Source organism: Ovis aries, chromosome 4 (genome assembly GCF_016772045.2).
Source record: "Ovis aries strain OAR_USU_Benz2616 breed Rambouillet chromosome 4, ARS-UI_Ramb_v3.0, whole genome shotgun sequence".
In the NCBI taxonomy this organism is placed as follows: domain Eukaryota; kingdom Metazoa; phylum Chordata; class Mammalia; order Artiodactyla; family Bovidae; genus Ovis; species Ovis aries.
In genome coordinates, this window is record NC_056057.1 from 59,924,294 (window position 1) to 59,938,794 (window position 14,501).

Consider the following 14,501-nt stretch of genomic DNA (forward strand, 5'->3'; position numbering starts at 1 on the left):
TTAGCTTCCAATTAAAATTTATTTTTTATGATATAAGAAAATACTTGCTGAACTACCTATACATAATTCAAAAAATTGGCAAAGTAAAAATGTAATTTGAGATGTTTACATGTTTCTCCAGCCATTCATAAACTCATAATGTTCCTTAAGTAGTAGTGCCTTCTGAAATCTTACTTGCTGAGTGATATAGAAAGTTGTGTATATAGACATATTATAGAGCAGAACAACTCTCAGAGATTATTTATTATGAATAAATCATTATGGATTTACACATTTTATAGATACCACATATACACTCATATAATGTTTTAGAGTGATAGTTTGGTGCATATGTTAGACCAGTTGCCAACAACCTTAGAATTCTTCACCTCGCATAATTTTTCAATCTCCTAGTCTGCTGCTGCTGCTGCTGCTGCTAAGTCGCTTCAGTCGTGTCCGACTCTGTGCGACCCCACAGATGGCAGCCCGCCAGGCTCTCCCGTCCCTGGGATTCTCCAGGCAAGAACACTGGAGTGGGTTGCCGTTTCCTTCTCCAATGCATGAAAGTGAAAAGTGAAAGTGAAGTCGCTCAGTCATGTCTGACTGTTAGCGACCCCATGGGCTGCAGCCTAGACCCCATGGACTGGAGCCTACCAGGCTCCTCTGTCCATGGGATTTTCCAGGGAAGGGTACTGCTGGGTCTCCACAAAACTTTAATCACTGATAACTCCCTGTGGCTCAGTGTGCATATTGTCCCCTAGGTCTCATTCCCAAGCTGACATAGAACTTTGAACAGCTTCTTAAGAGCTTGCCCTCTCTAGGTGTACTTAATCTCTTTGAACTACTGGAATAAATAATTATCCATCTTCCCCAATTAAAACATCTGTATTGAGTCGATCTCTTATTTTCTCTAAGAATTTTCTTGGAGATGCATCTTTCTTAGACTAAGTTACCTTCAACTTCTATCAGAGGTGGGCTTCCCTTGTGGCTAATCTGGGAAAGAATCTGCCTGCAATGTGGGAGACCTGGGTTCGATCCCTGGGTTGGGAAGATCCTCTGGAGAAGGGAAAGGCTACCCACTCCAGTATTCTGGCCTAGAGAATTCCATGGACTATATAGTACAGTTCAGTTCAGTTCAGTTCTGTCGCCCAGTCGTGTCCGACTCTTTGTGACCCCATGAATCGCAGCACGCCAGGCCTCCCTGTCCATCACCATCTCCCAGAGTTCACCCAGACTCACGTCCATCGAGTCAGTGATGCCATCCAGCTATCTCATCCTGTCGTCCCCTTCTCCTCCTGCCCCAATCCCTCCCAGCATCAGAGTCTTTTCCAAGGAGTCAACTCTTCGCATGAGGTGGCCACAGTACTGGAGTTTCAGCTTTAGCATCATTTTTTCCAAAGAAATCCCAGGGCTGATCTCCTTCAGAATGGACTGGTTGGATCTCCTTGCAGTCCAAGGGACTCTCAAGAGTCTTCTCCAACACCACAGTTCAAAAGTATCAATTCTTCAACGCTCAGCCTTCTTCACAGTCCAACTCTCACATCCATACATGACCACAGGAAAAACCATAGCCTTGACTAGAGGGACCTTAGTCGGCAAAGTAATGTCTCTGCTTTTGAATATGCTATCTAGGTTGGTCATAACTTTTCTTCCAAGGAGTAAGCGTCTTTTAATTTCATGGCTGCAATCACCATCTGCAGTGATTTTGGAGCCCCCCAAAATAAAGTCAGCCACTGTTTCCACTGTTTCCCCATCTATTTCCCATGAAGTGATGGGACCGGATGGACTATATAGTACACGTGGTTGCAAAGAATTGGGCAAGACTGAACTACTTTCACTTACTTACTATCAGATGTCTCTCTTCTATTGTTCATCATCATATGAACATTTATTACTTCACTGAGCTGTACAGCCTCTAATCCAGACTCTTCTTCTACCCACCTCTCTTCCTTCACCCACAAATACTTCCATAGTCCTCTTTGGAAACCATGCTTTTTAATCGCAAAGCAGCCCTGTTTTACAAACAGTTCTATTAATAGTCCCCTCACCAATGTTCTCTAGTTAAAGTGTTACTCTATCCTCCAAATATTGCTCCCTGGAAATTATCTCAAGAGGTATTTGCTTTATTTCACTGACAGCACAATTATTCCAAAGCATCATTTTGTGGTAGTAAAAAATTTTGTTCTTCATCCTTGCTTTTAAGTAACTTTTCCTCAATACTTCAAAAATCCCAGCTCTTCCAGAAAGTGTATATTCAGAACTTTTTTCCTATTGCCCTTCCTTGCTATCATTTACAGATGTCTTCTTGGTGACTTCTTTCCTGTGTTAGGGTTCTCTAGAGAAACAGAACCAATAAATATTATAAGATGTATTCTTATAATACATCTGTTATAATACATAAGTGATGTTACAAAAGACATCACTTTTGTAACAAAGGTCTGTATACTCAAAGCTATGGTTTTTCCAATAGTCGTGTATGTATGTGAGAGTTGGACCATAAAGAAGACTGAGCACCAAAGAATTGATGCTTTTGAACTTTTTTGGTTGGAGAAGACTCTTGAGAGTTCCTTGGACAGCAAGGAGATCAAACCAGTCAGTCCTAAAGGAAATTAATCCTAAATATTCATTTGAATGACTGATGCTGAAGCTGAAGCTTCAATATTTTGGTCACCTGATGTGAAGAGCTGACTCATTGGATAAGACCCTCATTCTGGGAAAGGTTAAAGGCAGGAGGAGAAGGGGGCAGCAGAGGATGGCATCAGTGACTCAATGGACATGAGTTTGAACAGACTCTGGGAGACGGTGAAAGACAGGAAAGCCTGGCATGCTGCAGTCCATGGAGTCACAGAGTTGGATATGACTGAGTTACTGAACAACAACAGCAACATAAGAAACTGACTTATGTAATTTTAGAGGCCGAAAAGTCCTCAAGATCTACATTGCTAGCTGGAGATCCAGAAGAGCTGATGGGGCTAAGTTCCATTCTGGAAGCTGGAGTGTTTAGAATCCAAGAAGAATCAATTTTTCTTTTTGACTCCAAAGAAAGGAAAATACTGATGTTTCATCTTAAGTAGTCAGGCAGGAGGTATTTCATCTTAGCCTCTTAATTTTTTTTTTTTTCTATTCAGGTCCTCAATTGATTAGATGAATCCCACCCATAATAGAGAAAACAATCTTCTTTACTCAGTCTAACAATTCAAATGTTAATCTTATCCAGAACACTCTCACAGACACACATAGAATAATATTTGACCAAATGTCTGGGCAGCCTATGACCCAGTCAATTTGCCACTAAGAATTAAGGATCATACTCTCCTAATTAAAAATTTTAGATCCATATCACTCTTTTTCTAACATTTTCTTTCATTATTCTCCATGATCAGTCTTGGGGATTATTTAACTACCACATAGATATATTTTTATCATCCTAGTTTCTCATTTACTTATCTCTGTACTTACAATATTTTTCTAGCCACCCCACTTTAACCCTTTATGGCCACTTCATACATACTTCCTGAGGATTGGATTTCTGTGTTCAAGATCTAAGTATTAGGGCAATGCTCCTCAAATATCACCTGTGGACCTGATTACTATTTAGCCTGATTTAGTGAGTTAGGAGTGGGATCTTGAAATGTGTAGTGTAGCATCAATGCTGCTACCCTATAGTTTGAGAAGCAAGGTGTTTGGGTACCTATTAGCAGCTGACTTGATCAAAGAACACAATTGCCACTACTTATAAGAAATGTTTATTTCTTGGTCTCCTAATATGGGGTAGATGATCTGGTTTGGAGGGTCATCTCTGCCTGTTAGGTCACTCAGAGACCCAGGTTTTTCCATGGTGCCTTCATACCATCTTCTGCAGTGGTGGCCTCATCTTTGGGGTGGAAGCTTTTCACATGTCTGTATTATAGACTACAAGAAATTATTTTTTTTGAGGTGGACAGGGTATTGTCTGGAGAGGTAGTTTTCTCTCAGGGAGATGATCTAGAGGTAGCACCCATCAACTCCATAGCCATAGACAGCTTCAGAGAGAAGGGAAGCATAGACTGTAGTTTGATATTCACATGCCTAGATGAAACTGAAGTAAGTGTGCTGCTACAAGAAAGAAGGAATCAACCTGGAGGAATCAACCTGCCTGACTTCAGGCTCTGCCACAAAGCCACAGTCATCAAGACAGTATGGTACTGGCACAAAGACAGAAATATAGATCAATGGAACAAAATAGAAAGCTCAGAGATAAATCCACACGCCTATGGACACCTTATTTTTGACAAAGGAGGCAAGAATATACAATGGATTAAAGACAATCTCTTTAACAAGTGGTGCTGGGAAAACTGGTCAACCACTTGTAAAAGAATGAAACTAGAATACTTTCTAACACCATTCACAAAAATAAACTCAAAATGGATTAAAGATCTAAGTGTAAGACCAGAAACTATAAAACTCCTAGAGGAGAACATAGGCAAAACACTCTGTGACATAAATCACAGCAGGATCCTCTATGATCCACCTCCCAGAATACTGGAAATAAAAGTAAAAATAAACAAATGGGATCTAATTAAAATTAAAAGCTTCTGCACAACAAAGGACAATATAAGCAAGGTGAAAAGACAGCCTTCTGAATGGGAGAAAATAATAGCAAATGAAGCAACTGACAAACAACTAATCTCAAAAATATACAAGCAACTTATGCAGCTCAATTCCAGAAAAATAAACGACCCAATCAAAAATGGGCCAAAGAACTAAATAGACATTTCTCCAAAGAAGACATACGGATGGCTAACAAACACATGAAAAGATGTTCAACATCACTCATTATCAGGGAAATGCAAATCAATACCACAATGAGATACCATTTCACACCAGTCAGAATGGCTGCGATCCAAAAGTCTACAAGCAATAAATGCTGGAGAGAGTGTGGAGAAAAGGGAACCCTCTTACACTGTTGGTAGGCAAATTAGTACAGCTGCTATGGAGAACAGTGTGGAGATTCCTTAAAAACTGCAAATAGAACTACCTTATGACCCAGCAATCCCACTGCTGGGCATACACACGGTGGAAACCAGAATTGAAAGAGACACATGTACCCCAATGTTCATCGCAGCACTGTTTATAATAGCCAGGACATGGAAGCAACCTAGATGTCCATCAGCAGAGGAATGGATAAGAAAGCTGTGGTACATATACACAATGGAGTATTACTCAGCCGTTAAAAAGAATACACTTGAATCAGTTCTAATGAGGTGGATGAAACTGGAGCCTATTATACAGAGTGAAGTAAGCCAGAAAGAAAAACACCAATACAGTATACTAACACATATATATGGAATTTAGAATGATGGTAATGATAACCCTGTATGCGAGACAGCAAAAGAGACAGAGATGTATAGAACAGACCTTTGGACTCTGAGGGAGAGGGAGAGGGTGGGATGTTTTGGGAGAATGGATTGAAACATGTACACTATCATGTAAGAAACAAATCGCCAGTCTAGGTTTGATACAGGATACAGGATGCTTGGGGCTGGTGCACTGGGATGACCCAGAGAGATGATATGGGGAGGGAAGTGGGAGGGGTTCAGGATTGGGAACTCATGTACACCTGTGGCGGAGTCATGTCTTTATATTTTGATTATTAAAAAAAAGAAAGAAAGAAAGAAAGAAGGAGACCACAGTTTTGGGGGAACTGTAGGTATTCACTGTGGGCTTCTCAGGTGATGCTAATGGTAAAGGACCTGCCTGCCAGTACAGGAGACATAAGAACCCTGTGTTCTCTCCCTAGAACAGGAAGATCCCCTGGAGGAGGGCATGGCAACCCACTCCAGTACTCTTGCCTGCCGATTCCTATGGACAGAGGAGCCTTGAGAGCTACAGTCCACAGGGTCGCCAAGAGTCAGACATGATTGAGGTGACTTAGCACATAGCATGTATGTAGGTAGTTACTAGCACTTCACTGTAATGGTTAACTTTGTGTGTCAACTTGGCTGGGCTAAAGATTCCCAAATAAATAATAAAGCATTATTTGGAATGTGTCTGAGATAATGTTTTTGGAATAGATTAGCATGTAATTCAGTAGACCAAGTGAAAAGATCTTCCCTCACTGATATGAATAGGCATCATCTTATCCACTGAGGGCCCAAACAAAACAAATGATGGGTATATGGAAAATTCTTTCATCTTGAACTGGGACCACCATCTTCTTCTACTCTGGAACATAGGAGGTCCTCGATCACTGGTCTTTAGACTTCAGGGAAGTCTTAACCCATTGGCTCCACTGGCTCTCATACCTGCAGATTGAAACTGAATTATACCACTCACTACTTTTACTGGTTCTCCAGCTTGCAGACAGTAGACTTTGGGACTTCTCAGTCTCCATAACTGTGTGAGCCACTTCCTATGATACATCTTCTCTTATCTATGTTTTCATATCTATATTTCCAAATCTGTATGGTCAGCTATCCTATCTGAGCATTTCACAAACAAACTGCAGATGAAAAATATCTTTTAAAAAGTTCCAGAAAGTTCCAAAAAGCAAAACTTGAATTTTCTGTACTCTGGAAATTATTTGCATACTATTTACATTGTATTAGTTGTTATAAGTAATCTAGAAATGATTTAAATTATATAGAAGAATGTGTGTAGGTTATATGGAAATACTATACCATTTTATATAAAGAATTTAAATATCTGCAGTTTGTTATCTGTGATAGGTCCTGGAATCAATCCCCTGTGGATACCAAGGAGCAACCTCTATCCCTATATATCTACCTATCTGTCTGCCTGTCTATCTGTCTATCTACCTATCATCTATTCATTCTGTTTTTCTGGAGGTCTCTGACTGATATAATCACCAATAAGACTACTACCTCTACTTATGAATATTCTAATTAGGCCACATGTAATTTAATTTTGGAGTGGTGTAATTGTCTCCTACATGTTCATTGAAGAAACATGAAGCTTTTGGAAATTAAAAACAAAACAAAACAAAGAAACAGTACTACCTTTCAGTTCTTGAATTCAACCAGTCTATACTGTCTAGCATCTCCCATTTTTCTAGCCAGCTGGCTATGGCTCCAATAATTCTAATACCGCCCATCTGTTGTCCCCGCTACTTGTTCATTGTCAATCACCAAACTGCTCCAAGAACTGACAGATTTCCTTCTTTGCCATCCTAATATACTCTGAAGTTGAGCCTTATAATTGCCTCTGGAAATACCCTTTGTGCCTTTTTCTCTTCTCCTGCTGTCATTATTATTTGAAAAAATTGGAGCCCAGACCATTCACAACACAGTCGAAATGTCAGCTTATCAGGGAAGTCTTATTAGACCACTCAACCTGAAATAGCCCTCCCTCACAGGCATGGTGGGTTTCCTAATTCTGATTTTATTTTTTTCATAATAAAAAAAATTTACCACTGCTTACCACTACTGTGCATCATGTCATATGTTTATGTGTTTGTTTGTTTTCTGTCTTCCTCTTTAGAACTGCACATAGATAGAGATTTCATTCTGTTCACTGGTGTTTCTCCAGTGTGAAAAATTACCTGGCCTAGAATAATACTTGCTAAATACTTTTTAAATGAATGAATTAGTAACACTGGAAGGAGCGTAAGAAGGCAATTTTATTCAGTCCGTTCAATTATATACTGATATGTAATAGTGCAGTGATAAAGAATCTGCCTGCCAATGCAGGAGACACAGGGGACTCGAGTTCAATCCCTGGGTTGGGAAGATCCCTGAAGGAGGAAATAGCAACCCACTCCAGTATTCTTGCCTGGAAAGTCCCAGGGACAGAGGAACCTGACAGGCTACAGTCCATGGGATCACAGACAGATTCTACTGAGTGACTGAGCACATGCAGATATAATAAGTAGCCATTTTCTTCTCCAGGAGATCCTCATGACCCAGGGATCAAACCCAGGTCTCCGGCATTGCAGGCAGATTGTTAACCATCTGAGCCACCTGGAAAGCCCAATATATGTATTCATTAATGCTCTCATTCAAAGAATAGAACTAAACAGTCCTTGAAACTTCTTTAGCTAAATTAATGGTACAGTTTAAAATAAAAGTTGGATGAGCTTCTCTATGCTATCTTTAAATGAATTCTGCAGTTCTTATAGAGTGATGAATACACCCTTGACTGGAATTCTTTTACCAAAATGACACTTAACATTAACCAAAACAAGGAATCATATTATTAAAACATGAGTCATATAGTTGTCATGAAACAAAATATTGACAACAGCTCTCAAAAGGTAGAGATCAAAAAGCAATGGGCTGATCAGCCACGTGGCCCTAGGGCCGAGTCTTCAGTTTCTGCCGCAACTACAATCATCTGCCTAGTCCCAGTTCATTCAACGTAGGAAAGCAAGGATTCTCTGACTAAATGTGTCTACTGCTACATGGAAGAACACAAAGATAAGCATTGGGGAACACAAAGATAAGCATTGGGGTAATCTTTACCATGGACCTATCTCCTCTCATTGATGCCTCACACTCAGAAGACTTCAATTCAATTGGCAAGCTTCATTTAGTAATGTGTATTGAGATTTTAAAAGACCATATTCCTTGTTTATCCCCAAGATATATCTTTGTCCTCTTATCTATCGCACAAAAGTCAGCTTGCTAACATGCTATACCATTTCATCAGAAGCAAGCTCAAAGTAAATTTCAGCTTCCTTTCTCACCCACATCATCATTACAGATTTTTTTTGTTTATAAGTTTGAGCCTCTGTGCCTTTGTCTGTCTTATTCCCAGTGCCAAAGATTTCATTTTTCATTCTTCTTTGTATTTTCCTTTTCCCAAATGTCTTTCTTTTTTTACACAGATGCCCTAAGTAAAATAATTTGCTTTGTTGTGCTCACTTAGCAGTTCTAAACAGACATCTGTTTTGATATTTTTCACACCATTTTGTAATTATTTGATTACTATATCTAATTATCTAGCTAGAGCTTGAATTTCTTGAGGTAAAAACACTATCTTATGCAGTTATTTTTGGTAGCAGAGCTCCTTATTAAATTCCTTCAATGAGAAAGTGGTTTGTTTGTTGTTGTTGTTTTTTTTTTAATTTCACAATGAGAAATTAGAAGACTAAGTCTGAAAGTCTTTATTGATTTAAAGCCTAATAGTTGCTTGAGATAGAACCTTGATTGGACTTAATTTGTAATGAAAAATGCTCATGTAGTTACCAACATGTCCAGGTTATCCTCATTACAAGGGTAGGTGGATTCTGGGAGGAGAAGGGCATCAAAGACCAGAAATTGTGGGAAAAGCACACCGGAGGATGAACTGTAGCCATGCTGACTTGGTATGACTTTCAGAAACGTGGTTATTCCTGCCAAAAGAATTACTTACTTCTAGAAGATTCTGTAATCAAGTAATTACCCTAGATAATAGCTGGGTCACATTTAAAATAAAATTTAATAAATTTATTCATTCATGTTTTGAATGTTTGAAGAGTACAGAAAAACATAAAGGTAAAAATTAAAGTTCCATAATTCCACCTCTCAGTCACTATACTGGAATTCTGATTTCCTTACTTTCTAGTATTATTCAAATCACAGTCAATCTGTAAAAATTTCCATTTATTTAACATTGTGAATTAACTTTTAATTTTGTAAGTTTGTTAAGCAGAATGATAATGAATAACTATTTTAATTAATAGCTATAGAATTTAAATTTCCAATATATTTTTGCAGTTAATTAGATTATTCTGCATACATTATTCTCAATTATCCCAGTTTTTCAAAATTGTGAATAAATTATTACAAAATATTCTGGTAATAAAACTATAAGTCATCTGAAATTAGAGTATTATATAAAACGAAAAGACAACTGATTAAATTAAAGCCGAGCTTCACAGAGACTAAAAGTAACTTCTAAGAAGTACATATTATAGTATGTCTGCAAAGCAAAATACATTTGATACTTCACAAAGCAATTATGCATTCCAATACAGAAAAACATTTGAAAGCCTAGAGTATTATATCTCTCATACTTCTCTACTATTCCAAAAACTCTGTCAGGACCTCCCAAATCATGTGTTGATTATAGGGACTTCCAAATCTCACTGAGAGTCAGAGAACATTTTATAATTAAAAATAGAAAGATTTAAGATTCCCCATAAAGCTATAAAGTGAAAATGAATGTGAAGTCGCTCAGTCGTGTCCGACTCTTTGCGACCCGTGGACTGTAGCTCACCAAGCTCCTCTGTCCATGGGATTCTCCAGGCAAGAATACTGGAGTGGGTTGCCATTTCCTTCTCCAGGGGATCTTCCTGACCCAGGGATCGAACCCAGGTCTCCCACATTGCAGGCAGATGCTTTAACCTCTGCACTACCAGGAAGCCCTTGAATACAAGAATACAGTCTCAGAAAACCTTCTATAGAGACACAGAACTTCAGATCCAAGTACTACCATCAAAGATTTCAAGGAAGGAAAGGAAACCAGGTTGAAAGAAGAAAGGGGAAGGAGGCGGGAGAGGGGGGTGGAAAGAGGTGGCCTTACAGACGTCTCCTGCCACCTACAGATACCCAGGCATTATGGGATTTTCCCTGGGCCTCCAGAGAAGGGAGGACTGGAACTCAGCCCTACCAGAAATCAGACCAGACCAGAACCAGAATTTGAGTTCTCTGCCAAGAGGAGGTGATCAGTCTCCAATCGTCAGCTCAGGCTGAGGGCCCTTCGATCAGATTCCTGTGTCCAGGACCAGGGGACTAGTAAAACAGGGAAGGATAGGAAGGGTTAAGGAGAGGAAAGAGAGAGGGAAGGGGAGAGAGGTCAATAAAGTTTCTTGTTTCTTACTGGTTGGGGCACTCTGGCCAGTTGTCCGCGTCAGGAGGAGACCAGGGACAAAAGGGTCCCAGTTGCGGCTGGGACCCTTTAATGAGAACTGCTCTCATAAAGCTATAAAGCTTAGTATAAAGCAAGACTACTGGGCTTCCCAGGTGGCAGAGTGGTAAAGAATCCACTGGTGCAGGAGAATCAAGAGACATGGGTCACATCCTTGGGTCCCTGAGTCTGGGTCTGGAAGATCCCCTGCAGTAGAAAATGGCAACCTGCTCCAATATTCTTGTCTGGAAAGTTCCACGGAGAGAGGAGCCTGGGGGGCTACAGTCCATGGGATCACATAAAGTTGGACATGATTGAGGGGCTGAGCATACATAGTCTATAACCTAAAAATCCTAGCCATTGTTTGTTATAGAGTCCCCCTATATAATTTTACTAGAAGTCAGAGAGTCTGGGATTTATGTGATCTTGTTTAGAAAGGAAGAACTATTCCCTAATTTCTAATATGTTGTTATTGCGTGAGTTGTGTTCCACTCTTTGATGATTCCCCGTGGACTGTAACCCACCAGCTCCTCTGTCCATTGGATTTTCCATACAAGAGTACTTTCCAGACAAGAATTCAGTGATCTTCGTGACCAAGGGATTGAACCCAGGCCTCCTGCATTGCAGGCAGATTCTTTACCATCTGAGCCACCAGGGAAGTCCAATTTCTAATATAAAGAGTTCCAATTAATTAATGGAATCATTGCAGATCCCCAGAGAAATAAGAACAAATACCATGCCTTAAGATTGAACACTTGAATAGTTTACAGGCAAGAAAGTAATTTTAGAATTCTGTTTCAAAAACTAAGCTTAACTTGAATTGCTTGAATTGCTCTGTTCAAGAAAAAGAACAAAGCTTTGTAAAGCATAAAATTTAAATTCTTCTATGTGTTGATATTAGGGCTAGTACTGAAGGTGAGATAAATCTGTTTAGTCTTTTGATTTTCTAGTTAACATGGGCTACATCCATAGCAACATATGTGCTTTAATTTCTTACATAAAAATAAATAGAAAAATAATTGATTACATTGGTAGAGCAGTTGATAATATCTACAGTATTCTTGATGACAACTTTTATGTACCATAATTATTTTTCCTCAAGAGAAAGAAATCCATGACCAGAAGTTATAGGCTCATTGATTTAAAGGTCAGATGTGAAAGTACTTATTTAATTTTTAAAAATAAAAATCAATGAACAGTATGACTAACTGATATATATAATTCATTCAGTCTCTCTTGAAAAAACTGGATCCTCTGAATTCAGTGTGTTGCTTTTCCTGCTGGTGTTATATACAGTGCACCAGTCATTTGGCAATGTACCATTTTCCTGGCACTGGTCATATTCTGAGGTTTAAGGATCTGTTAGTCACTTAGGGAATAGGGGGTATATATCTTTCTTCAATGGAGAGCAATTTAAGGACCGGGGTATTTGTGAAGAAATTTCAGGGCAATACACCACAAGGATTGTGATCATACTAGCATAAAATGGGGGTGGGGGGATGGGCATGAGGCATGGCAGGTCAGGAAAAGAGAGACAGAATAGGAACTTTTTTCATCTTGCTCTGCCTGTCACCCTGTGGCACACTTAGTATCAGGCCAACCAAGAGATGTAATTGAAAAGCACCAGGCCAGCAAATGTGAATGTTCTGCACATTAAAACTGAGAGACCATGCAAAATGGATTGGATTGAGGAGAACATCAACAGGCAGTGTCACTGGATATTTGACAGTTTCTCGCCCTCCTCACAGCACTTCCCAGTTATGTTCATTTTTCATGGAGGGATACATTACTTTTGTGTTAATGCTATCTGAATATTGTGTTGTCATCTTTATATAATTTTAGGACACGAAACTGTAAAGGTTAATTTATTTTTTTCACTTACCTGTTGGAAATTTGGTTTTTAGATTAAGATAGTAGTATTTCCCCACCTGAATAACCTATATAGTTTAACAAATAAATTTTTTTCTGATATAATCCCTGTGATACACAATACATGTATGTGTATTTTTTTTCATACTCTTTTCTGTTGAGAGTTTCCAGTTGAAAGTATTTCTTCTTCCATTTTTCAAAGACAGGACAGTAACGATGCTTATGATTCTTTAATAAGGAAACCATGGATCTCACTGGAATATAAAGAAGGAATCAGAGCTGACATTAAAATGCTGCTAAGTTGCTTCAGTCGTTTCCGACTCTGTGCGACCCCGTAGACGGCAGCCCACCAGGCTCCCCCATCCCTGGGATTCTCCAGGCAAGAACACTAAAATGAAATATATCAAAATAACATAATGAAACAAAATGCAAAAATGTAATATTCATGTTTCCTAAATTGCTTTGCAGGTAAGAGATTTACCAATTTGCTAAAGATGCCTCACTATACCTCATTTTTGGCAAGAGGGCTCTCACCATTCATAGCCATACAATTTTAGAAATATTATTTGTAGTATAGTTAAGACCTCTAAGAATTGTTTCGAGATTCTTATGTGGTTGATCAGGAAGAGAATCTCTTATTTTATCAGCTATCCTCATTTTCTCTTTGTTTAATTCCCCTTTGTAAATAATAACCTAATTTGCCTTGCCTTGTATTTTTCTGTGTTGGAATATATCACAGACTCATCATTTATTATTTTATAGGCAATGATTACAGTATAAAATAATGAACAACTGATTCTTGAAAATATGGAAATATAATCCTCCAAATGAATTTAGTATTCATGAATGTTGTATACATGTGTACGTATATGTTTGTGTCTATGTATATATGCATTGTATGTAATTACATATATTTACATATGAATTTATTTATATTTATTAATATATTTGATTTCATATAAATATATATTCCTTCTCTTGATTCAAATATTTTGGAACTACCCTCAAAATAAGATACTGAAAAAGAAATGATTCTCATTATTTTATAGTTAGAACAATTAAAAGAAACTAACCTTGTTTGCCAAGATGTATTCAAAGGGCTTTTTATTGTTGAAAAAATTTAGTTTACTTTTAAGTTATACAATAAAATCATTTAATAGACTAGGAAATGTGCTGTAGGTAGGGTAAAAGAAAGAATATTTAAGACTAAGGAACGGATGCCAGAGTTTGGCATAGACTCTTCATTCTCTCACTTTATGACCTTGAGTAAGATATTTCATCTCTCTGCCCTCAGTTTCCTCATTAATAAAAGCAAAAGAAGATTGAACTAGATTGATGCATCCACGGACTTTTAACTTCTAAGATACTAGGATTCTAGGTGTTTCCTAAAAAAACTTAATAGACCACATAATATCATACTTACATCTTATTGTTTGAATCCTCAAATCATTGTTTCCTTAATTTTATATAGTCTTCACAAATTTAAAATTAACTCATATCTATTTGTATCTAACACAATATCTTATTTGCTTATGTGTTGCCTCAAAACTGTCATGCAAGGAACTTGTATGAAAGGAGCATATCATGGTCACAATTGGACTCAGAAATGCAGTGATTTGTTGTCATAAAACACAATATGCTTCTTCTGTTTTTTTCTAGCTAGCTTTGCATTGTTAAAATGTCGTTAGAAATCATTATTTCCTTTTTGCTAAAACACCTCAGTTTGTCTGGTTAAGCTATACATTTTTGTAATCACATCGGCCTTGCAATAGTCTATCAAGGACTCATCAGAGACACTGTGGTCTCTCTTAGAAGACATATGACGT